This window comes from Anopheles funestus, chromosome 2RL (assembly GCF_943734845.2).
Source record: "Anopheles funestus chromosome 2RL, idAnoFuneDA-416_04, whole genome shotgun sequence".
NCBI lineage: Eukaryota > Metazoa > Arthropoda > Insecta > Diptera > Culicidae > Anopheles > Anopheles funestus.
In genome coordinates this window covers 91,534,617-91,561,951 of record NC_064598.1, presented here as the reverse complement: position 1 = coordinate 91,561,951, position 27,335 = coordinate 91,534,617, and the positions used below count along the sequence as shown (strand labels likewise).

The 27,335-nt window shown below is 42.2% G+C and overlaps 1 protein-coding gene across 2 annotated transcripts in view; it reads right to left on the bottom strand.

The window, feature by feature from the left end:
* The window catches only part of LOC125766210 (uncharacterized), a 163,432-nt gene extending 141,221 nt beyond the window's left edge, over positions 1 to 22,211 (bottom strand). For both annotated transcript variants that reach the window (XM_049431947.1, XM_049431950.1), the window contains exon 1: positions 22,202 to 22,211. The gene's annotated coding sequence lies outside the window, so the exon portion shown is untranslated. The remainder of the gene's footprint in view (positions 1 to 22,201) is intronic.
* Positions 22,212 to 27,335: the final 5,124 nt, after the last annotated feature.

Here is a 27,335-nt window from a genome sequence, read left to right as displayed (position 1 = left end):
AGCTGTATGCATTTGTACGTCCGTGCGTGTTGTAGTCCGTCCATGAGGTCCTATTTTTTGTTTGCTCGCACTGGTAAATTACTGTATTTTATCACCGTCGTTCGTATCACCGCTTTATTTTACAATGTAATCAAAACTGAAGCCGTAGCTTTGCAGTCGATTCTACGCTTGTTGGAGCCGCCACTTGACGATGGAAAAACACTGCACTGTAGGTGCCGTTTCAGGTCGGTAAAGTAAATTATGGTTGCATGCATCGGTGTTCGCATTAATTATGCCTCTCCCGAAGGCGTTCTGTGTCTGTTGTGCCATCCATCCATCTAACTCCATCACGACACACGATGAATTGTGCCCTTTAAGAGGGCATTTATTTAATTTTACTTTTGTACAATTTCGTTTCAAAATTTTATGATTTAAAAACTATGGGAGTTAAATGAAGTATATGGCTTAATAAAGGTTAAATAAGCTACTTCTGCTTAATACAATGTCCCGTTAAGTAATGAAACTCAACCATAAAAGTGTGGTAAATGAGCGCTGATAGTTATGATTACGACCTGAACAGTCGTCAAATCAACAACCACCGACGGTACTAATGTTTCCAAGTAGCGTCAATCCAACAGCCACTGAACCAAACACTTTTTTCTGAGTTCGAAATCAAGAGATTGACAGCTAAATTAATCAAAGCAAAAAAAAAAAGACTTGAATCTCGCAAAATGGAAAAAAAGCTTTTCAAGTTTTTGGGACATGTGGTTTTGAACGATTGGCTGCCATTTTAGCCATCCATGAAGCCAACAATGGTCTGTAGATATTCATGTTTGATAAAGCTGTGGTTTCGGTAGCTGCAGTGGGATTGTGTTCGGAGCACTGTAGCATGAATTTAGTCTCATTCAACAATGACGTTAACATGGCGGGAATTGATAGTTTTGATCTAACAATTGTAAACGGCTTTAAATGGTATGGATACGATTTCGATTGAGATAAAGAAGCTATCATTAGCGGCAGGGGAGTTTTTATTAGTGGGGAGAATTTAACTTGTAGGAGTGATTGATGCCTTTTCGAGAGAATTGTTCAAATTACTCAAAGTTATTCTAAAAAAAGGATTTTTTTTTTGGTCCCAAAAATATTCGTTTTATTCTGTTCAATACAAACATTTTGTAGGCAACTATTTTTCCCATAACTCGACCACATCATTTGAAGCACAATGTTTGTTTAGTAACGACCACTGATTGGGGGCAACATATTACGTGCCGTTTGTGTGCAAAAATGCAAATCGGTTCATTATCTGCAATTTCCCACTTAAGACCCACACTCGACCCACCCAAAAACCAAACCAACCGGTCGCCGGCAGATCGGGAACCTTCGTACGGGGTAATATAGTAGTTATCCTGTCCGCCGATGTCCGGCTGGGGCAGAAATAAAGCCAACATTTCAGCGTCGAAGTCCGGATAACAAAAGGTACGGAACTGCAGACGAATCCGAAAACACCGGTGTATCAGGGCGAACGTAATTATGCTTCACAAACCCTTCAAAAAACGCTGATAGCTGCCAAGTTTTCGGGCGTTGTTTTTAGTGAGGAAAAGTTTAAACTACCATCAGCCCGGCTCAAAACAAGGGCACAACAACTGCTGGGTCCCGCTTAGACGAGGTACCTGAGCTGAGCGTCCTGACTGCCTGTTGGGGAAACAATGTCTATTAGAAGCTATAATTTAATTTCACCACCAAAAACAACACAAAAACTGAGAAATGAAGGAGCAGAGGTGCAGCAGAACGGTCCGTCGGCAAAATCGGGCAGGATATCGAGCCATCAACAGTGAGCCCCGGCGTACACGGAAAGAACTCGTCGTAAATAGGCAGAAAAGCTGCCAGACAGCCAATCATTTATCATAGAAACTTAATTTTCGGCCTAGGCAATAGAGTTAGAGACCTCATCGGCCGCGTGCTTTCCTGTGCCCTTACTGGTTCCTGTTATTATCCTGTCTAACGTAGCAATTCGCTGCATGGCCGCTGCACGGAAAGGGAACATCGGGTCTCTCGGGTCGATGAATGGTCGAATGGTTTGGAAGTGGTAATGGCGAAGGATCTTTATTTTCCCCTTGATTATATTTTTCGTCCGAAACAAGCCATTGTGGCGCATAGTGTTGTCGAATTGTTGAGACAGCCGTGTTTTGCTACGCGGTGTTGTGTGTATTATTACATCACACACGTCTCGGAGCAGAGACCCGAGTCACTTTGATAATGCTGCAACATTGGAAGCTTCAGCGTACGGTTTTGAGGGTATTCCTAGACCAACGCGATAAACCGGCTGCCTTTCGTACATCTAATTCCTTTTCCCAAGGGAAAACCCGTAACCATCGCTACGGGTTGTCTTTATGTTGGGAGCCATATTGAAGGCCATTTCGGTCACATTTAATGTCCGACGACCGATCGGACGGATGGTAGAGGACGCATTGTTGTACAATCGAGGTTCTTACAATTCGGATCTATTTGTTGGAAACATGCCGTCGCTATCGATCAGTGGCTAGTTTGCGGCGTTTTTTTGTTTTCTGTTGGGCTTACAGGCGCTTTCGGGAAGGACTTCCGTAGACAAAAAAGGGAGCCCCGTTTTATTGAGAGTTGACGGAGAATTTCAATCGACGAGGACATTAGGCGCGGGATCGGGACGCTAAGTGTGCGCTGCTCGGGACCACCAACGTTGACGATCGGTGGCGGTGAAGTAAAAAAGCAAACCTAAAGGTCAACTGTGATGTTGTTGATGTTTTGATGCGTTCTGATTAGGAGTTTAAGAAGGTGAGAAGTATGAGAGAAGAAAGAATGTGAAGATTTTGGAGAGTTCATTTCACATAAAAACCCTGGAGACATAGAATTAATACGAATGGATGCAATTTTATTATAAATTTCTTGGTGATTGTTTTACTTAAATGTCCGAAAAATACTCTTTTCAAACCTCAAAGAACGATCACAAACACCGATCTCAGGTCAAAAAACAAACCACAGCAAGGAAATCGCGCTATTATTTCTCGGCGATACTTTCCACCAGTGTCCATGCGTGTACCAACATCCACGCAAAAGAAAAGATTGCCGAAAAAAAGGAAATTAAATTGCTATATCAGCTCGGAAGAATTTCGCAAGATGTCGGCGAACTCGTCTGAGTTCGGAGCTTTGCTTCGTGGATAAGAGTTGGACCTTTTTAAGGGAGTGAATTAAAAGGTTCACCTTGTCCGAAAGCGACATCCTCAGTCGTGGAAGATACCGCCCGGAATAAAAAGAAAAAAAAAAGCAACAACCAAACAATCGTGTCAATTTAAGGACCAATTTTGTTGCGCACACATGCACGCAGATGTAATTTTGCGGTTTTCCAGCAGATACCGCGACGACAGTATAGAGATATTTCAGATACGTGGTGGACCGGGGTAGTGGTTTTTTTTCTGTATGAAATTGAGTTCGTGTCCGTGCGTTGGAAATAAAACGAGTCCAGACAATGCACTGTTTTTGGCCGTTGCCAAAAGTCATCGGGCGACAACTCTTTCGGTCGGACAACAGCTCAGCCAAAACGTTAGGAATTTCATCATTAAGGGTGCAACTGAAGGGAAACAAGACAAAAAGCCGAAGAGCCGTTGCAGTTGATTCCATTAGTTGCCCCGGAGGAAGTTGCGTTAAGAAATCGACGACCTCAGGGACGACGCAACGCCGATCGATTCGATCGATAACCACTTATTTTCGGTGGAAACGAATATTGTTCCAACCGATCGGACTGCTGACGATATAATCGTTTCCTTAGTCTTTTGTTTCACGACGACAAACATGGAGGTAGTCTTCCTGACTTCCATCTTTTAAAAAATAAAGAACCAGGCTACTGCGCGATCTGTGATAATGATGCTGCGGCTTTGTTGATCACAAGTACGGCTTGTTTCGGGCATTTGGAAGTTATACAAACGAATTTATACGATCACTTAAAACCGAAACAAAAAAAGAAAGTGCAGTGGTGGATGGTAACGGAATGGTGAAACAATTTACTTTTCACCGGTTGTCTCTGGTCCAAGGAAAAATAAAACTAAAAGAAAAACTCCATCCCGATCTTTACCCTGGTTTTTGGTAGGAATGAAGATGAAGGACAGGCTCATCTGGTTTTCTTTTCTTTCTCCCCATCTGTGCAGTAGTTCAATGAAGTCTTCCAGGGGTTGTTTTATACTATTATTAGCTCGGGCAAAGGACAAAGGAGATGAGAGAAAAAAGCAAACCCGTTGCTAAAGTACATACATCGATCGTATCCCCGGATTCGGTGGGGGGTTGAGATTGCAATTTTCTCATTTTCGAAACATTAAATTACCCTCGAAAATTGTCTTCAAAAGCGCGTTTCAAAAAAAAAAACAATCGCATCCCCGTATCGCATCCTGTGACGTTGGCAGTAATGGAAAAGTGTCAAAATAACGACCTTATTACGATGCCGTTGGTGTGGTGTGGTACGTGCAAAATTGAGTCCCCTGTACCGGACGCACTCGCACCCGATCCCGATCCGGTGGTGCTGCTGGGCGAAGAAAAAAAGTGCTGATAATTGTTGATAATGTTGTTTGCCGGTGGTGAACCAATTTGATGGTGGTTCTCTTATCCCCAAACACTCGCCCTCCTAGCCACCCCGTCGTTGATTTGGGGTGTGGAAAGTTCTTCGCTTTTTTTCCTTCTCAATCTTTCTCCCATCGTGCGAGTGATCGTTAAGCAACACTAGGTCGACAAAGGTGCTGCGAGTAATTCGGTGAGAAAAACCGGTAAAATTAAGGAGTGTTTTGATCGATGTCGTTTCGAGGTTGGAATTATGAATCCGATTCGGTAGATTACACCTGCCAGCTGGAGGCATGGCGGTTACTGTGTCCAGCAAAACACGGTGGGATAGTGTTGTGCCATGCTGTCACTATTCTTCGCTTGTCAAAATGGCATTAAAAAACGGAATATTTTTGGTCTTATTTTTGCACCCCCCGAAGTGAAAGGAGCACAGGCACGACTTTTGGTTGTTTTTTTTTCTTTTTCTCCCGTAGTTAGTACAGTAGCTGTTGTGTTATGGGTTGGGATCGTGTAAATTAAGCAAGAAATATTTGTCAACGACCATCGGGTGCGATTGGCAATTCGATCGGTGACGATCATAATGAGCTCATTAATTGTAGACAAACAATTGCGGCAAATGAAAGTTAAACGAGTGCTTGCCTCAGGTGTTTTTTTACGATAAAAGTCACCATAAAAAGGTTATACCAAAAAGAGTTTTGAGAGAAAATACTTAAAGCCAATTTTTTGAAGAGTACCTTGGGATTTATATTTATGGTAATGGCTGGAGATACATACATATTTTATGAAAATATTTTATTTATATTATACAACTATTGCAGGCAGTTTAATATTTATTTTTGGAAGATTCATTTCAATATTCATTTATTTTCTGAGTAAAAATGAAGTAAAACTCCAATAAAACTCGGACAACCTAACCAACAGTACATCACTGATCCCAAGTAACCAATCAAAATAGAATACATTCTTATTTCAGAAACACCTTCCGGCATGTAAAATCAAATACATAATTTAACCTTCTGAACGCGATGGTCAATAAAATTAAACCCTGCATTCGCGCTGATCCTCGCGCTATCTTTATATTTATGTGCGCTACTCGGCGAATAGATTTATTTCGCGTGATATTTAGCTGTTGAGCGAATAAATCAAACACCATCTGGTGTTCGGCATTCGACAAAGTTCCACCCACCTTTTTAACCGCACAAAATCTAAGCGAACATCTCATCAAACGTGGTCAAACATTCGGACAGGAAATCGCACCGAAATCGGGAACCTCACCCCCTTCTTCCTTTGGTAAAACGTGACTGAAACATCAAAAGGTGAAGAACAGAGGAAAAAAACATCCCGGATGACGGATATCTTGCGGCCAGAGGAGAAGATTTACCTTTCTGGGTTTATGAAAATCTTCCGCCCAGCGATGATGAGGGCTAGATAGATAACCTTTTGCGTTTTTCACCTTCCAGTTGGGGCTTTTTTTTGCTGTTCTGAAGTTGCGGTGCAAATGTTAATAATAACCTCCCCTCGATCCACTTCTTTCGCATCTCCTACCACAATTTGTTGTCCCAAAGTTCTCCTGTGGTTTTGGGACAGAAGAAGTGTTTTTCCTTAACCGTTTCGAGCGATGGTGAGGAAAACGGGTGTAGTCCATAAAACGGAGCAAAATAAACACTTGGTGTACCGTTTTATTAGTGACCCTGTTTTGTGTGTGTGTGTGTACATATTTTTCGTTGTTGTTGTAGCTATGGTTCATATTTTTATTTTCGATACAACTCGCACGTTTACCCGACATCTTGGCATACGGTTCGGAGTATGATTTATCACTCGTTGATCAGAGAACGTTGGTTCGTTTTTAACCTTCTAGCACACACACACTGTACTTACGTTCGACAACCCATTTGATGAACTTTCGATGGTACATTAAAACAACGCAAAAAATGGGGAGGTTTTCCCCATTCCCGAAGGGCGGATGGTGGTGTGGAAAAAAGGGAATATTAAACCTTCAATAACGATAACGCAAGCGACCCAAAAGCCAAACACCCTCGGTACACGGTTAACAGTTGGGGCTACAAAATCAACCTCCCAACAGTACCGACAGTAAGGGATCGAACCGGTGAAAAACAAACGCGAAGGAAAAACCCCAACGATCGCGCGGGTCGTCGCGAGTACGCGAATTCGTAAATGGTACGGTACCCGCAGGTTACGAAAACCGTTTGGCCACGGTGATAGATTTATGAAGCTCGCAGGTGAAATTTATTATAATTACATGTTTACTTTTCCTCCCAAGCTGCTTTCCGCTTTTTTTTTGGTTTGGTTCAGATCGCCGGCTGGTACACAACCTCGCAGGTATCTTGTTTGTTGTAGGTTTTTCTTTCACCCTTTTAGCATCCATGGTGTAAAGATTTACTTTACACTCGGTTTACACTGGTGGCTGTACCGAAGGGTGGAAACACGGGAAAGAATCACCCGTAAGGCTACAAGGGCTTCGGCTGCAGTATGGATTTTGGAATGAGTATTAAAACATAAAATACCGCAAGCTAAAGTTAACAAAACACTTACACTGAGCGGTGGTGGTGGGTTTTTTTCGAAAGTAAGTAACATTTTGCTGAAGTTGGTAAATTGTTACAATACCGTGCTTTTCCTTTGCCGGTTAGGACACGAAAGGATATGACGGGGAAAGCGATCATCTTTGCTTACTTCCCCTTAAACTAACTTTTAAACGTTTTTGGCGTGTTGAGTAGCTGCTTGGCATTTCGCCATATCGCACCCATGGAAAGAATGGCAAAGGATAGGATAGACTAAGTACATATTTTAAGCCGAAGTGGTCACGGTTTAATTAATGTTTTTATTTTTGTTAGGAAATTTGTTTTTGCTTAATAAGGTTTATATTTGAAATTTATAGATAACGAGTGTAATTAGTGGCTAACTTACTTGTGTAAACGATAGTTAATACGCAGGACACTTTACTTACCACTAACACAGACGAATTTACTTCGTTGCTACTTTGCTTTTATCTTTTACTAACACATATGTATTAATGCGCTTCGGCACATTTAAAACACGATAGGCAAATGAAGAAAAAGCCACGTAAAAAAATAACACACTCGCCTACAATGGCCACATTTTACGCAAAAATCAAACACAAAATCATGCACATATTATACAAAACTCATTTCTAAAGTACACTGCACAACACAGATGCAAATAATTTGCAAGTTTAGCACACGTACTGACTCTCAATTTCACTCACTCACACATAGTCTCACACGCGTACTCTCCGGCGTAAGCGTTCAGCAAATTGACCACAATGATACAGCTTTAACGTTTGAGTAAGAACGCACGAACGTACATTGTCTGCGCAGGTGTTCAAGATGCAAAATGGCGACATTCTCCTATCGCTTAAACACGATCGCACTTAACACGCGTTACAATGTTCCATAGTTCCGTGTGTGTCAACCTTTCTTCAACTTCCCGTAAGCATGTGCTGTGGAAGACAATACTGTGCTGGGCCACTTTACTTACTCAGTAGCATTCTTCTGTCACTTACACTTCCTAGTATAACGCTAGCGCATACGCGTACACAAAGCCAAGCCGACGCTTGCAACAATTTTTACACGTGCTAGACAAACTTTCACTGTTTAACATCAAATTAACGCACCAATTGTTCTATTAACCATTCAAAGTAAAGGATATCACTTTTTGCCACCCAAAAAACAACTATTTTACAATGTTCTAATCACAAAGCACATGTTCCGCTTGCCTCGCATTACCGAAAGCTCCTCTATATGACTGTGACGTAATGCTGTCCGATCGCTACTGATCACTTATCTCATGATCTCATTATCATTATCTCTCCTGCTTCGTTATCACGACACACCTACACAACCATAATTGCCGAAGCGGCCGGCTGTCAACTTTTCTAATTCTCTCTCGCACACGCTTCGCTCGACCTAGAGAGAAGAATAAAAAAAACCTCTCCCGTATTGATTGTGCAACTACAGAACGATTTTTTTCTCCCACATATCTTGCGCAATGAATTGTAATAATGTTTAAAACAAGCCGTTTTATAACGAAGGAGAAATAAATAATTTTATACGCATAAAACTGGCTTCAACACACAAAAAATAAAATAACAAAAAATCTCTTAAATGATGATTGCGTCCGAACTTATTTACAGCTTCGTTAGGTGAAATTAATTCCACCGCTGACATGCAACTGACTCAGCGTACAAGGAAAAAAAACTCCCCATTCAAACCACCTCGGTTTGATGGCAATTTCAAGGGGTGCTAAATAAAGAGCCTCGAATGCGACTCCATAATCAACAACAAAAAAAAAAAGAAAAGAAAACAGGAATCAGGAGTCAACTTGACCAATCAAAATTCCATCGCTTACCGATTTTTGTGCAAGTGCAGTGCCGGGTCGCGCCGGCACGATCATCGAATGCGTTGAATAATGAAGCAAACTTCTGCACTTGTGCACGTGCGTGTGTGTATGTTTTGGTGTTTTTTTCCCACCCCAAAATGTTGTTGCTTATCGATAAGCGAACGGGTCAGCGAGGTGTGATTTGGGGAGGCAAAATAAAAAAAACAGTTTTCCCTGGCACCAAACTGGCATGGCGTTGAAATGCGTTGATTGTATCGTGACGTGGGTCGTTCGTTTTGGTTGATCGTTTCCCACATCCACACCACACCCCGGGTTGTTTGCCAAGGGTCCGATACTCATTCGCATTCCGTCCGTTATTAAAACGTACAAGTAACGACTTCAATAAATTTATGACTTTATGCAACTACTCGTTTCGGTGCGCTCTCGTTCAGTTTTATTTCTTCGTTAGAAGTGGCGGGGGGCATCATCGTCTGGGTTTGGGTTTTGCGAACATTTGCTACCACCCTTAGCGTCCGACACCGTCTCGTGAAACGTGAAAGGGACTCGTTTCATGCTCAACATAATTTCTGCTTTCGAGCCCCTCTGCTCCGTGGTCGCATATAGGCTCGGACGCAGGTTTTTGTGCTAAATAAATCATCTACCCTTTCCCGTCCTGGATCACCTGCACGAAACGAGCTTGTTTTGTGGGTCCTTAGCTTGTGCAGAGCTCAACAAAAACCCACTCCGACAACAAACGAACGAACTGAAGTTGAATGTTGATACAGCGACGGTATAGGAGACTCCTCCTTTGTCGATCTTTATATAGTAATCATGTTGGTTGATTGGTAATTTTTACTCGCAGACATTTTGCGCCCACAAACCTCCATCCTTTTACTCATTCCCCGTCTCCCCCCATCGTCCTCAGGTTATGCTTTCCAATAACGGCAACTATGATGATCGCCTTCGGTGCCACAGTTATTATTCTCTACACCCTTGATTTTCTTTCCCGTCCATTCTCGTAACACTCGCTACAAATGTGATGCGAACTTATGCTCAGACCTTCATCAAAAAAACCTCCCTCTCTTCTCCTCTTCCTCACAACCCACCCCCCAAAACGCCCGCTTTTCTCCCGGATGGACGTGTGCAATCGGACACATTCGTATGCGCGAAATTTAACGAGATTGGCGTCAAGTGACTGTAGGGACGGAGGGGTCGGTGGTTTGTGGGAGGTGTCCGTAACTCGCGGACTTCGCGAAAACCGGGTTTTGAGTTCCTTGGTTGGAAGGATGATAAATTGCCACGATCGATTGTGGTAGATGTTGACGCTCCAAAACCCAACCCCGTTGATGGGTTCGGGTCTGGGAAAAGGTTTTGCGTCCAGCATCAACACGATGATGATGATGATGATGCTAGGCATCGATCCGGTGCGAAAACAAAACCAAAACACCGAACGAACCCGCTTGGAAGCCATTTCGAGGATCATTTTCATTTTGAAGGTACGCCCGTGGGGAGTGAGCTCCCGACCCGTTCCGGGCGACCATTTGTTTCTCTCGTTTTTTGTTGTTGCATTTTCAGCGCCCGAGGAAGCACTTTGTGAGGGTTTGTTGCTGCTTATGATTGATGTCCAGCTGGCCGAACACGGACGCCTCGACGCCCTCCGATGCTACGATCGCGTCAATAATTGGTTAACTTCGCGTTTGCATAAACATTTGTTATTTGAGCAAAGAGGGACACAGCGAGAGAAGGAATAAAGAGGGAGAATAAAAAAAAGGAAAAGAAAGTATTGCATGGTACCAGGTGAAGTGAGGTTGTTAATTGAACGGATTGATCGATGGTGCGATCGCAACAGGCAACTGCCAGAGGGGAACCTGTCAATCTGTCAGCTGCAATTTATTGAGCTATCGATAGGGTTACGATGTTAAGATGATTGTTTTTTTTTAGCGCTTTGTGTGCCGGACGATTTGCTACATAGTATATGTTGTATTGCAAATGGTCACTCTATTGTGCTGCTGATAACGATGCTAGAGTTGTTGGGGTTACATTGAAGGAAAAGACGCAGCTTCTGTCGTGACGAACGAAAGTGAACGTAGGGGGGAATTATTTACCGAAGCATTATGTATGCTTGAATGGAACCGATTCGAATTGATTGGTTGTTATATAGCTTGACCACTTCCTTTTTCCCTGACTGCAATTGAGGAGCTGGTATTCATTTAAAAAACATTAAACCAACCACATGCTTCCGATCGGGGTTGTTTTGTTGGAATGCAAAATTGAAAATGAGGTTTTGCTAAACCATGCAGAACTGATTGTGTGGTTAAAATGTGATTGCTATCGATCGAATGATTGCCGTTTCGTCAAAGTGTTTGCGAAAAAGAAATCGATCTTTGATGGAGGTTTGATGGAGGAATGTAACTCGAATGGATTGTGGTAAAACTTAATAGAACCACAAAATTGTCAATGGTAATGGCGCAAATGAAGACAAATATTTCCTGTTGTTTGGTTTGATTGTAAACACTTGTCTGGTAACGAATCAATTTGTCTTTGGTGGTTAATTGCACAGAGTAACTCCACTCCGTCGACTTCAACCGCTTTGCAATTGCTTTCGTGACTAAATGGGTTTCCTCCATTTTCTCTAAATGTCTTCTCGCGTCCCTTTGCATTTCCATTGGGGTTTTGCCATCTCGATCGATTGGTTTGATTCTTCCATTTTCCAATTTCCCGTACCGGAACGAATGGTTTCCGGGCAATTTTGCTGTGCAAATAAAACGAACCCAAGCTGCGATCAAAAATCGATGAGATCGTGAACAAGCGCTTATAACTCTATAAAATTAATTAAGCCTTACAGCGTGGCTTTGACTGAGATCCCTTGTAGAATTGATACGGGAGTCGTGCTTAAGTCCAAGCTGAGGTTTTATGAGGTCTGTCTACATACTCTCCACTTCAACTTGAAAAGAGTTCAGAAATGTCTCTAACTTTTTACTGATGGTATCGAAAGTTTCGCAGCCTTAATAGTTATCAACAAAACTTCAATACCTTAAAACCCCGATTTTCATGACCATGTTTCAAAACACCCTCGATATGCACTCTTTTGCTGAAGTTGATCATTTTACACTGCTCAAGATGCTGTGTATCTTCGTCTGTGTATGACGTTGATCTTGTAGAAAAGTTGGTCTGCTGCCCTTTCCTCCACCGTTCCTTTCTCTCACCCGCTCAAGGATACTAGGCCATTTTTCATTTCTGGCACTGGCTATCCTTCCCATCCCTCGAGGGGCCTTTAGCGCTGGTTCTCGGTGCGGTTTCTAATTTACTTTTTATGATTCAGCTTAAAATTCTCGTTCTTGTGCGCGGTTTTGTTTTGTGTGTCCGCCGTCGATGTTGTTGCTGTCGTTACGTCCATCGTCCAGGTTTAGGAACATGTTTTCCACCTTACCTCCTCAATGCTCCAACTTCACAACCCTCCAAGTTCTCGCCACTCCTTGCCTAATGGAAGCAAAAAGGGAAAACATAATCATTACGTCGAGCAAACGACACGCTGAGGAGAGAGGGAGAGAGAGAGCAGAGGAAAAAAAGCAAAACTCGAAGAACACGGGGTTCGTCGTTCGTGGCTATTAGTTAAGTTATACAAACGTTCGGCAATATGGCTGACACCGTGTATAATTATTAGATTGAAATATTACAAATCGCCCGGGGGCCAGACAAGGCTCGAAGGGCTCAACCGTACGGGGAGGAGCACATCCACACAATTTCGGGAACCACCGGAACAAGGGAGGGTGAACATCGCAAGCGGTACCAAAGGGAAGGGAGCGGAACTCCCCCAAAGACCCTAAAACCGCTCCGGGAACCCGATTCGGTGCGGTTTGCTGATGTAAGGGCCCCGTTGCCTTTGTAGGGACGCGCACCATGAGCTCCGAAAATTGAAACGAAACCTGCGAAAGAAGATGGGCGTTAATCGAGAGACCCGGCCGTTGTTCTGTTCGTTGGCATTCGCCATCGCCATTCGTTTCGGCGGATCGCGAAGAATGATCATGTTGATGGTTGGCCCGTTTCAGATGGGTTTTTATGCTGTTGCTGTATTTTGTACCGTTCTGCTCGTTCTGCTGTTATGTTGTGCTGGTTCCCTATGTTTTTCGTCTTCATTTTCGCCGGAAGGGGGCATCTACATTCGACACAGACCTTCCTTCGCCATTGCTATTCAGGTTCGGTCGGTTCACTGAGTGTATCGATTTTGGTTTTCGTTTCTGTTTTTATTTTTTCATATGCGAGTGTGTGTGTGTTTGTGTGTGGAATTTCGTTCTTTCCATTTCTTTAATTTAACTTCATCGCTTGCTGGTTGGGGATTTTGGTCGTTGTTGTTTTTTTGTTTTTCACTTCATTTAGTCCATTCCTTTCCTTCCCTTCAAACCCCCACCCCGTTTAGAGCATCATACTGATGGACGGATTCATTCCACACCGATGGATTCGTTGTTTTTTTGTAGCCAAGAACTTAACAGGATCCGGTCGGGTTGGGTTTTTTTTCACTCACTCTCTCTCTCTCTATCTTTCTCTCTCTCTCTCTCTCTCTTCACCTTCACCGGTTTTCCCGATCGGTCGGAATTGTTGGGTCGCTGGCAACATCATAATAAATGATCGTGGAGAGGAGTGTAAAAAGCCGGTCGGAATGAGGAAAAAAGGGGGGTGAGTTAAGCGAAGTGCCCACGAGGATCACCGTGTTTCGCATTCGAATTGGCCAAAGTGTACGGGTTCGGTTTAATAAGTTTATCTTCGTTTAATATCTATCAATATCTGTTTATGGTACGATCGTGCTCTCAGCTATTCGTGTACCTCGAAATGCATGATTTCTGTGGAGGGATACTGCAGATGTTAAGCGTTTTTTGCTGTTGTTTTAGCTTTTAGTATAACCCTGTGGTTCGATTGGAACATTGGGGAAAAAATATATAATCCACCAGATGGTTCGATTTAATCGTTTGCTTTTTGAAAACATGATTTAATCGCCAGTTGTTTTGCGAGTGGATTAAAATCACTGATGAAGCGAAACATGTACCATGTTTTGAAGTATTAAACTAACAGTTTTTGCTTGAAAATCTTGATTGCATTGAATGTCCCTTATTTCTTTTATGTTATTCGCTCTCTTTCTCTCTCTCTCTCTCTAACCGATATGCCGACGGCAAACGTATTAAAAATGTTTCATATTAGAATAAATTGCTTTCCTTATTTAATGCAATTAATATTCCAATTATATCGAGCGAGATGAAATATTAACCTCGTTTGCATCATTCTCATATTAGCATTGTGTGATGTGTTCAATAAAAATGCACCAAAACGCCAGGCAACAAAACTAAATGGCTCACAAACTATAAACAATGCAGCACAATTTATGTTTCCCAATAATCACAATAAATAAATGGACAAAATCGCATTCATAAAGATGTTAATGTTGCACTTCATTTGATTCACACAGCTGGAACAATCAAGGAAGTGATTATGCAGAAGATGTCATTGATCGGGAAACGTTATAAGAATTGCGATGTTCTACAACCAGATTCGTCACGGTTGTCTCTTGATGTACATGTGGCCACAAACATATTTTTTTGTTCCAGCCACTACAATCGAATGCAGCATGTGAGCGTTCATGTGATCATTTCATTTATCACCCTTCACGAACAAAGCCGAATCAATGTTTTTCCTCGCGAATGGTTGTCTTTTGCCGGGGTAAAAACCCTCCTAACTCTTGTTGTCATGTTTGATTATAAGCTTCCATTTAGGGTAGCGAAGGCAAAGCGTAGTGTATGCCAAAGCAGATATCGTACCGAAGATGCTCTTATGGGGAGGAAAATGCGTAAGGCAATAGCCAAAAAAAACAATGTTTCCCCAGCAAAGCGACAACAGCGAACGATCCTGAAAATTGCGTAATAATGAACACGTATTCAATTTGTGAGCAAGCAGCAAAAGAATGAAACACTATCCACTGAAGCAGCAAATTCACTTAGTTTTCCACTGAATCATAACCAGGGGAAGGAAGAATGGAAGCAGAGGCTCCGTGGAAAAGGGACACACCCAGTCCCAGTGGGAAATTCATGGATTTTCTAACGGTTGGGCTTATGTTTTGCATCTCTGTTTCACTTGCGAAAACAAATGTAAAGCATCGAAAGGACGAACGGAAGGAAAGCGTAACCGTATCGATTTCAGCCAGGGATAAGGTTTTTCCTTCCCGATGGGGTGAAAATTCAATCATGGGCTAAAGGAACGACGACAACAACAACGACGACGAACAATGAACAGCAACAAATCGTGCAAATGGCGCACCCCTTTTTGCTAGCGAAACTCAACCCAACGAAGCACCCGGGCAATTCACCCTCGACGTAGTTCGAAATGGTTCCTTTGCTATCCTTTTTTCCCCGTTTTTATTAGCTTGTTTGCGCGGTTTCCACCATTTCCACCTCGGTGTGTGTTTGTGTGTGGTCAATTGTATTTTTCCTGCTGCTTGGTCGCGTAAGAGAGCGTAAAAGTGGTGGCAAACGGCAAGCGAAATGATGGCCGCGCGCGCGTTCGTAATAATGATGGCGTGTTGGTGAAAATGAGTTGCAAATTTGTTTGTTCAGGGGAGTTTTGTTTTAATGTGCGAACAGTGCGAATGTTTTTCATTTTGTCTATGAAAATGTAAGGAAAGCGAATGATGAGCATTGAAGTACAGTTATTTGTTATTATTTTGTATATTGATTGAAACGATTGCAGGAAATATTAAATTACCTTTAGACTGGCATTCGATAAAAATCACTAAAAAATCAATGTTTTTTTCATATATATTTTGTACTTTAAATCTTTTATTAAATGTCGATCCAACCTTTTCTAGTTCTACTAATATATTTCAATCATAAGAAAAATTAATTAAAGTTATGTAATATTGTTTTTTTCTCGAATCACCCAACAATAGGCAATCGAATTTTTACTGTCTTCAAATTCAATTCAATTCCACCAAAAATGATTATCCAAAGCCGTCACTGCCCACGCTCGTATGCGTCGAAAATCGATCCTTTTTATCAAAGCTCGAAGCTGTCACTCGATCCAACCGGTGGACATTTATTTCCCAGGCTTAGCCTTTATCAGCCGCTGATGCCGTACGGCAGCAAAAAGTAGCCACAAGCAAAGCAGCTTCCAGTGCGTGTGCTGGCTTGCGTGTAAGTGCACGCTTCGACCTTCCTGTTCCGATACGTTCCATTTACGCTTTCGTCGTTCCTTTCCGTCCCAAAACCGGTACGTCCAGGGCAAGGGTAAGTGCAGGCCAACGGCGAGCGAGTGCATTATGGGTTCTTGGGGGCGCCCGCGGCCCATACGATTACAGGATTTATCTCCTCGGTGGCTCAAATTAATGATCATAGCTGGTAAAATAATCTCTTTCGAATACTCGAATACATGCAGTCGAGGCCGCTATGGCTAAGGTAAGGAAAGGTGCACACGACTGGAATGGTGCGAAAGGCAAGGGTTCGAGCACACCGGAATGTGTCACATCATTTATTCTATCTGAAACGCGTTGACGCATTCGGGGCTTCCTCGGGAGATGCACCCGGGTGCATGCATCGCGGGTCGTTTAGATCGGTATGCACTTTCGGGGTTTGTGCTGCCTACGGGATGCTCGGTAGTGGGATGCAGCTTATCTGGACAGCTGTCCACTCGCGCACCGTACGGCCATTTATTTTCCACTTTTAGTGGAAGGCATGGTGAAGCGACAAAGCGACGAAGCGAAGATGCTTCACACCGTCCTTTAAACGATTCCAGCCAGGGTGGTTGGTGTAGCTCTGTACAATCGGTCGCCTGGTGTTTGATGATCGTTTAACCTTTTTGGTTAGTTGATCGCTGTGTGTGTTTTGTTGACCGTGTTCCGAATTCGGTGACAAAGCTGAAGGTGTTAAATGACCCTTTCGATCGCCATTAAGTGTGTTACAATGTTGCTATTAGGCATGATTAGTTTGATCGATGTTCGGTTCTAGTATCGATACACCGGGATGCATTGAATTGAAGAGTTAGAGACAATCGGTGAGATTGTCCAGATAAGAAACATTTTTTTGAGTTAGAGTTTGGGTCACGAAGAGTCTGGTTTTTTGGTTTTATGTTGGAATATATTACGATGTAATGTGAGAACAGAAATAAATAATATGTGTTCTAATTTATGCATGAAAAGAATGTATTGTTTTTAATGATTTTTTATGAGAATTCGATACTGCCTCGTCCTCCGGCAAGGACAAAAAAACGAATGTATCAGAAGCCAGAGCAGCTAACAAAAACCTAGTTCTGGGCATCTTAATCTGCATCATGAACTACTTAAGATCGGGAACAAAAGTGACCTCAAAATGTTGAAGAAGTTTGTAGACAGCATAGACCTTCTAATACGAAAGATGCAATAGAGACTGCTTAAATTTAAAATCTGTGTTGTCTAAGATGTAATTCCGTTAAACCATGATGAGTCTTGATGATTCGAGGCAGTACTAAAGGAGTTAAGCATGGATGACTTCCACATCCATGTTCTTGGGCGATCGGCGAAAAGAAAATGTTCTTTCCTTCGGGACTTACGGAGCCTTCTCATATGATCAAGTAATGTCCTCCTGAAGAAGTCCTGCAAGTCCTGTGAGGACTCATAAGAGAGAGAGAGAGAGAATGTGATTCTGACGTGGTACTAAAGGATATGGACTGGTAGCGATAAAAGTTTTACCGAAGACTTCTAATTGTATGAATATCCTTGAGGAGTGAACATCAGAACTCTGGTTAAACCTCAAGCAGAGGTTCTTCTCAATAATGTGATCTCAGTTTTGAGGCCACTACGAAGATGTAGTCGATTGCTAAGTAGCATCAATGCTTAACGTAAGATTGAAGTCTCTCGTAAATATCATAAAATAAATCTCTCCTAAACATGCAATGCAGGAACAGTCTCTGGGATAATGAACATAACAATAATTTCTTCAACAATTTCCATCTCCAAATAATCGTTTTAATTCGTTACGCATCCTACACTGAGCGTAGTGTAGCAACGGTCACGTGTCGTATAAATATATCAATCCACCCTTATTCTCGATGGCAGTAAATGTGATTTTGCACCAGAAAGATATGAACCAAACACTACGTTCATCCTGCCCAATTGAAACCCTCCTTTACAACTAATCACGAACATCATCCAATCGTAAACGATCGTGATTTTGAATTAAATATTTAACACCACCCTTCTCTAGCCGGGGGCCAAAAAGGGAATCAAGTATCAACCAACGGAAACGAAATGAAACAGCAAACATCTTCAACGCTCAAGTGTGACATTCTCCTCCGTCTGTGTTTATGTTTTATTCCTCCCCAAAAAGGAAACAAAAGGAGCCTTTCAGCCTGGTGGAAATCATTTGCTCAAGTGGATTAACGGATTGCCTCGATGCCACTCGTCTGTGTGATAGATTGAAATTTATGGCCGACTTCATTTGGGTGATTGTTTTAAACCATTACTTCTCACACCCTCCGAACAAGCGCCTCCGGCAACTAAACGGTGCGGTTCTGTACACTGTGACACTGTGGAAAAAGCGTGTCGAAAAGAAAACCCACACGAAGGGAATGTGGATTATGCGGTGCCATTTTTCCAAATCCTCCCCTCAAAAGTGGAAAGGGCTTCATCTGCCATTGTGGTACGAAGGGAGTCAATCTTTTGCCGGGCAGCCGTTCATAATTTTAATGGGTTTTTCATGAGAATTTCGCTGTTTTCGGGATTTTCACCCCGGATGGGTGGGTGTCTGTGTGTCATACAATCTTTCCGTGTTGTTTGCCTTTCACGATCATGTCTTGCTGCGCCGTTGCATTAGCCGCGGACCAAAAACCCCTCACACCAGTGCACCAACCGAATAATGGCATCGTAAAAGTGTGTGTTACTAATTTTGTCGAGTGCTAACGCTTTACGGAATGGTCTTTTTGTGTGGGAACGTTTGTTACGATATAAAATGGATGAAGTAAAACAATCTTCATCTTCGCTAACAGAATTCGTGTTCCGGAAGGTTAATTAAATCAAACCGACTGAACCTGGTAAACGCCACAATACAACTTTTGGAGATTTGATGATGCATCAGCATTGTAACGAGGGGTTTTGTGGTGGACGAAAAGGGTGATTATTTCCATAATTATGTACACAGCTTCTTTGTGCCGCGTGCTTATCGGGCTGGGAACACACACCATTGTCCTTATAATACAGTTGTGTGGAACGTGTTGTTTAGTGCATTGAATGTAAGGCACAGTAATTTGCACACTTCGCCATAAAGAAAGGTATGAAGAAATTACAATGCATTGAGGTAATTTAGTTTTATTGCCCAGAAAATGTACCATTCATGTCTATGATGATCTGCTTTTTATTTTACTTACTTTCGAAAATTTAATAAAATTGTTCCTCCAAATATCTCCTCAAAATAGCAAAAGAAATGTTCCAAGAAAATCCTCAATTCTTCAAAGTTTTAACATGAAAAAAAACTAGGAATTTAACGTTAAAGCTTAAAATTCCATACCAACAAAATCTCCAGTGTTTCGGTGTGGACACAGCTAATGTGATGTATAATTTTTATCCCATTTTAGATCATTGTTACACCACGTGAGGAAGGAAACAAACGATCCAATAACAACTAGACAAGAAACACCGATCAGCCTCCGATCTGCCTGCGTGTGTGGTCCGATCCGTTCGGCCAGGGCATTAAAAGGTGGTTGTGGTTTGGTGACGAGGCTGCTATTAAAAGCTGTGGCGGCATCCTGTGCATGGACGTAAGGACGATTCAAGCGCACCCCGGGGAAGCCGTTTTCGTTTGGGATAAACACCTTTCGGAGGCACACGCGCATCGTTTGATGTGTTGTTCGTTTTTCTCTTTTGTCCGATGGCAAGAACACCCTTTTGCATTACATTCAATCGAACCCGGAGACATGGTTCGTTTGTTGTTGTCATCCATTTCAGGGGTTTTGTTGTCGAGTCTGGTGTGGGAGCAGAAAGTTAAGGGATAATTTTTCACCTTATCGAAAGACTAATTGTCCCTCACGGCAAGCGTCGTGAATCAGTCGGGGGTGCGCTCTTTCGGAACGTATTCTGTTGGGATATGGTGGACATAGTAAAAAAAAGACCCTGCTGACCCGATTCTTACCGATCATTGTTATCCACTGGCTTCTTCGGTGGGACGGTTTCGGTGGGACACACATGTCAAAACATTAAGATTTATGCAGTCCGGTTGTCCGGATGATTGTGGAGAGACCGATCAGGCCGATCGACCTGTGTCAGGTTGTAGTTGGGTCATATCTTGTTACCTCCTGAGCCTGATACCGTTTGAGTTGATTAATGAATGTACGCTGAAGCGTTATCGTTGGGGACGTGAATGAAGTCCTGGTCATTACGCACAGAACAAACAAACAAATGGACAAAAGCGGTGGTTAAATGGTCGATTTACTTGTATCACCAAATTAGTGTAATATGATAGAATTTGTTAAATTAAATGAATGTATTTGAAAGTAAAAGGTTAGAATTTCTATTTTCCTGATTTAAAATTTCGTCAATAGTACCGAGGGAAACACAATAACAATAAATTTAGATGAAGAACATTAAAATCATGTAATAATTCTATTTAATGTCTGACTTTCAGCTTAGGACCCTGGTCTGTTTCTCAGCTGCATTATGCTATTAAACCATTGCGCTAGACAATCATACGCACCGGTAGACACAAACAGGAGGGATGGAATCTGTTCTTTTTTGGTTTACTGTAGCAATAAATTGGCAAAGCAGAAGGCAAACCACAATTCAAAGAGCAAAAGTACGACACACCCAACAGGACATCGTACACAGTTGATCCGTTCGGGATCATTTGTAGCAATGCTGTGGTACCGAAATAGGTACATTCGTTTGATCTTTTTGTGCGGTGGAAAACGATTAGCCCGTGTACAAGCATTTTCCTCTCAGGTATCAGGACGAAAAGAGGGAAAAAAGGTCCTAAATGATCGCAACCGATGGGTCAGTAAACATAACATCACACAGCACTACAACAAAACACCCTGTTCAGGGTGTGCGATGGTGCAGAAAAGTCACAATATTGTGTATGTGCGTAGTCCTTGCCGCACCACAGGGGATACAATGGTAAACGCGGTCCGATTGGTGAAATCGATTTTTCAACTCTCGGCCAACATCGTTCGGTCACGTGAACAAGCTGCCGGGATAGAAAATGGTGAAAATAATGGTTTAGCTGATAGTAGCTGGTGGACATTCGAGGCCGGATTTGGAAAATGCAGCTTTGTGGTAAGCTTTTGTAAGGAACTGTTACAATGACACAGCAAATAGAGCGAGACATGGGAACATAAATTATGCTCACGCAAAAGGTATGCTTTAGTATGGCCATATTTACGACCGAAATATAGTTCGGAATAGAAACTTAAAAGTATACAAAATATATGTTGTACGAATTTGAACATATTGAAAATTTTTATAACAAGATCACAGATAGACCCTGACATTTTAAAATTTGAATCCGTTGTATCCTAGATTTCAAACAATTTAATAGTCAAACCTATTAAAATTTTCAAGAAAATCTCTTGTAATTCAATCAAACAAATGTGTTAACAGAGTTTTGATTTTATTATCCTTTGGAAAATTGTGTTGCAGGTAGAGTGTAGAAATTGCAGCGAAACTCAACATAAAACATAAAAAAAATCTATAAAGAAAATAAAATTTCCAAAAGCATCTTTCATTGTGGCCTGTGGCATTCTATATAAAAGTTTTGCAATATGTCATATGAAAATTAAAATAATTTCCCGTCGGTAAAAAGAAAAGAACACCGTAGAATTATGGATGCAATGTTGACCGTACCGTGCCAAAATTGGTTCTAATTGTTAGCTTCGTTTGCTTGAAATGGATGACACCGCCCGCTGTTGACTCGTTGGTGTCGTTTGGCTGTTTAATTAGTTTTTATTTTAAGCTTCCTTTTCTTTTCTTTTAAAATCGAAACCGTACCACCCGAACACCTGAAAGCTGGAACATCCTTCAGATTAGCAGAAGCAAAAATAAAAAAAAACCGAAGTATAAAAGCTTTTGAATAAGGACACAGACGACAGCTTTGAGGCGTTTCAATTTTTTTGCTTCTTTTGCCGTCGGCACTAGACAACGAACATCCAACGGTGAATAGTACGGTCAGGATCTTTTCTGAAGCTATTAAACTCTTTTATGCATGCAGGCTGGTAAACCTAAGCCTGGGATCGGTGTCGCTTCTGTTTACGTCGCCCGTAACGACATGTTGCGCAGTGTTGTTTGTGTCACACTGCAGCTGCTTTCGGTGTTTTGGAAGATTTTTATGAACAATTTGGCGTTTCACCTTCACAAACGCTCCGGATGAGCCAGGCGCTTGATGGGTTTTTGGGTAATGGGTCGCAACAAAAGTGGAAAGAATGTTATGTTTAAAGGTTTTTCTGGGCTTCATCCGTGTGCGTGCCTGTTTGTGAAGGCTAGTGATGATGGTAAGTTGTACCTTAGTGCTTCCATTTCCTGGACGGCGCACGTACTTAAGGGTTGGCTGGATGTTTTTTTTGTTGTTGCTTGCCTGGCAATATGGTATTCAATTAGGATGACAGCGGATTATACGATGTGGAACTTTTGTCGCAAAACTGTCGGTTGCATCCCGGGACCCAATATGTTTTGAGAGATTGCTTTGCAAAAGCCATTTTCATCGCTGTGGCATTGGTGGATTATATTCATACGATGTCATGTAACGAACTTTAAAGGAGATCATGGAAACGATCTTGTTGAAGAATCCGTTTTCCCAGTCAAGTCTTCCATTGAGATTATTAAATGAAATTCCATTTTGTCTCGTCTAAACAATGTTTCACGAAAGGTATAGGAATATCTCCGTACCAGAGGGAACTTCTTTTCGCTATAATAATGTTACGGCAAAACGAGCACACCTTCAGTTGCCTCCGGACAAAGTTAACACCAAAACAATTTGATACATTTTATTGCAGCACGATCATTCGCCTCTTCGTAGTACAAACTTTACAGGTTCGCAACAGTTCCACGTCACGTCTTAAGTGAGGAGGAAACAAAAATGAACCCCCACTTTTACAATTGGAAGTAAATTAACAATCATTGAGACGTTTAAAATAATGCCCCAACATTGGGAATGGGTCAATTCGTTTTGCTGCGCAAGCGATTGCATCGCCCAAGCGAAAGGAAAAAAAAAACACTTCAAACAAAAGGGCGTCAAGGTATTGGCAAGTAAAAACCAAACATCCCACTAGAGACTTCATAATGATATGATCGCTCACGTTTTCGCTTTATTTCTGGCTTAATAATACAATAACACCGGCCAACCCGAATCCCGATCGGTACATGGAGCCTAAAGGCGGGCGCACATGTTTATTCATTCCGTGCACGACACGACTCTAGACGTCCACGACTCGGGACCGAATCCTGCCAGACAGCGCGGGCTAGGCGTTGCGTGATGTGTTTTTTTTCGGCAATTTAAGCACTAGAAAACGGGAAGAAGCTTCAAGGAAAGGATTCACTTCACGACCGTTTGAAGATCGGTCGGCAAATCAGCATCAAAAAAGGAGAACAGAACAATAGAGTAACGATCATGGAAGGAGATCACGCAAGATTCTTTAAAAAAAAATGGGAAGTGTTTGCGAATCGGATGCGTCCGGCCAGCGATCGCTTGGCTTTATTATGTTATTATTGTATCGGAGACGCGAGATTGATGCCAGCACTCGTCCAAAATCGCAGCCACATTGCGTTGGTGAAAGGGTAAAGGGAGCGAAGAAAAACGCCTAAAACATGAAGTGATGATCGAAAAAAGAGGATCCACGGCAGAAGAGGATGCCAAGCACACATCGCAAAATCACTAAGAAACAGGCACAAAGTGGATGAAAATGGAAAAAACACAATGGACGGCAGTGTGTGTTGAAATTGCACGTTTATGTTGCACACAAAAACTCGGGCACCATTGCACCCTTGTGGTACGATGGAGCTCGCCGGGATGGCCCGTGAAGATGAAGAAACAATTCCACTGAAAAGCATATCATGCTTTACAATTGTGAAACATAAATTCGAACAAATAAATGTCGAATGTCTGCTGTGTATATTTATATACACGGTGTACTTTTTTAACGTCGCCGTGGCGTGTTATTTTGTTCCTTGTTGCTGCTGCTGCTGCTGCACACTGTTTGTTTTCTTCAGTTTGGTTGTTGTGTTTTGATTTTCTTATGCTGTTTTTAATGCTTCTTATGCGATCGAATGTTTACTTTCAGTTCACGCGAAAATTGTGTGTCTCACACTGGCGTTGATCTGTCTGGCGAATTCTTCGGACAATGATGGCGATGCTGCTGTTGTTGCTGCTGCTGCTGCTGATGATGATGATGATGTTGTTGTTGGCAGGACTATTCATCGCAAAAGGGTTTGATTGTGGGGAGGTTGTTTTTTGTTTGTTACCTTCTTTCCTCATTGTTCCCAGCACAGCAGGGCGATAAACCCGTGTTGAGCTCTCGGACCGGAGTATCAAACTCCGACCGAGGGTGAGAGAAGGTAGAAACTAAACTAATTTATCCGCGGCCAACCGAAATAAAAAGGCTTTTTGTTCCGGTTGTGAGAAAGCTTATTTATTTAGGGCTACCTCCCCGTAGCCCCCTTTTATCGTACATGCTGCCTTAGCGATACATAATCGATACATTTCCTTGACGGCGACGCATAACCGTGTTTTCCTCGCGTTTCTCAACCCTTTATTCACCCTTTATCCTTTCGCCCTACTTCTTATTTATATTATTAATTCCTGTAACAATTTCCTAATTTCCTGTAATTCCTGTAATTTCCTCTAATTTCCTGTAGCTATTTCCTCAATTATTTCCCTATTTGCCTAATAAATTTAATAATTTTGGGGAGGATTTTTCGCGCCGATCCCCGCATTGTCCTTGCATTATCTGTCTGCGCCTGCAGGAGCAAGCGAGACAGACAGAGACGCTTAACTTCCCTCTCACTCATCGCTTCACGGTGAAGCGATGCGAGAGAGGTAAGCTTAGTCTCCTAGCTTATCTTTACGTTGAGAGCGGCTAAGTCCGCTCTCCTGCTACTATTCTCCTAAGCTAGGGACCTTTTTTGAGCGCGGACAGCGGTTCCTAAAAAGGACATAATTTCCGTCAGCGACATCCTCTCCCCCGTAATTCCTCGTAGAGGTGTTACAAACAATAATAAGCTGACGGAATTATGTCCTACCTATTTCTTCTTCGGCGCGAACCTCCAACCGTGCGACCTTTACCGCTGGTCTTCTAATAAATAAACTTCCTACTCTTATCGTTACGGATCGAACCTGTTTATCCTTTCCTTCTTGCACTTGCGTAATTATCCCCTTACGCCACCTTCCGCGAGTCTGCTCATCTGGAAATGCTACTATGTCGCCTATGCGCAATTCTTTCACTGGTTTTAACCATTTCTCTCGCGTTACCAATCGAGGTAGAAATTCTTTTATCCACCTAGACCAGTATTTTTGTGCAACCCATTGGGATTTCTTCCAATGTGTCTTTAAAGCTTCAGCTTCCGAAATCTCACACTGAGTTGGTTCTGCTTCTCCAGAACAGCCTATTAGAAAGTGGTTTGGTGTGAGAGGCTCATCGTCTTCGTGGTCCAAAGGACATATTATTTATCATGAATTGCATATAGGTTTCATTAAATAGCGAGAGAACGCTGTTTACTTCTTGTACCTGTGTCAAAGACCAGTCTTGGTTTACGTATAGGTTTGTTGTACTTTACTATAGCAACGTTTGGTACATAATTAGCCTTGGGACTAAACTTATCTCTTATTGTCTCACTTCGATCGTTTTCACGCGCGCAATCTTTTTTGCCGTATGCGTCTGTTTCCTTACGGTGTAATTTTTCTGACGTTCCATCTCGTGTCAATTTTCTTTCCAGGCTTTGTAGTCGCCTCAAAGACTGACCACATTCTTCTGGTATACTGACGACTTCCGTTTTCCCTATCTCGTGAACAGTTTCTGTTTTCCTTATAGTTTTTTCTATTTCCACCCTCTTTTCGTCCTTGGGCTGCGGTATCTTATAATTCAATTTAACACCGAAATCTTCCTTTGGGACGTGATTTCTCATCGTGCTCGCTATATCCTTGTTAGCATTTTTTGCTTCGATTAGAGAAAAGAGTTTTGGTTGCTTGCTATTAAGATAATTTGTTCCTAACAATACCCATCCCAAGTGGGTTTGAATTGCTATCGGTGCGCCTGCTCGCCCAGTTCTGGTTTGCAATGCGCACATTAGATGCGCATGTGGCAATCCGATAATTAGCTTCGGAGCTCCATCACGATAGCTTTGTAAATTGATGCCTCTCAAATGGCGATATTTTCTTCTTAATTCCTTTCCGTCAACCGTTTGTTTTGGCAGCACCATGGATTCTACTGTCCTTAATCCATTAAGGTTTATAAATTTCCCATCCTGATCCTTAACTAGGATCGAGATGGTTTCACTTTCCGGCTCATCTTGTATTGATCCGTTAGTCCAAGCTAGCGAAAATGGTCGTGGAGATCCATTTACCTGCAACTCTTCTTTGAGCTCACGATGTATTAAGCTCGCAGATGAACCCGTATCCATGAACGCGAATGTATCGACCTCCCTATTATTATGACGAAGCGTTACTGGGATGATTTGAAAATATAACTCAGGCAAATCAGAATCGTGGTGAGTATTAACATTCTCAACCTGTCTTAAGCCAGTAGGAGTTGCTCTATGTAATAGGGTATGATGTCTCGCTCTACATCCGTATTGCCGACATTGTGGTGGCAGAAAACAATTTTGGGCGTCGTGATTCGACTGGTTGCAACAGTTTGTGCAAATGCGCAACCGCCTAACCGTTTCCCATCTTCGTTCGACCGACATGTTTTGAAATTGAAAACATTCTGTCGTCCTATGATTTTGGCCACAAATCAAGCAACCCATTCTACGCCTTGGTTGCGATTGGATATTCACTTGGAACTGTTGTCGTGGTTGAGCACGAAAATTCCTATGACCTAACTGTTGGTTGTGCTGATGCGATTGTGAATTCACAACATCATTAGCAACATCCGCTGTTAGCATAATAGCTAAATTTTCGGTGGGCTTAAGCCACTTAGCAAAATCCTCGAGAGTCCTAAGCTTGCTTCTACCATAATTCTCGTTGTCTGCCAAGATATGATTGTACCACTTGTGTTTTAAATTAGTGGGAATCTTATTTTCCAAGTCCTTTAAAAGACGTTGGTCGTTTAAATATTCTGGCTCTCCTATAGTGTTCATGTTTATGACCAGGTTGTTTAACGCATGCATAAACGTTATAAAACTTTTCGGCTTCTGCATCGTTGGGTTCTCTACTGCTAGCAATTCTTTTAATAACGCACTGTATATCAAATCAGGCGTACCAAATTCCTTCTCTAAT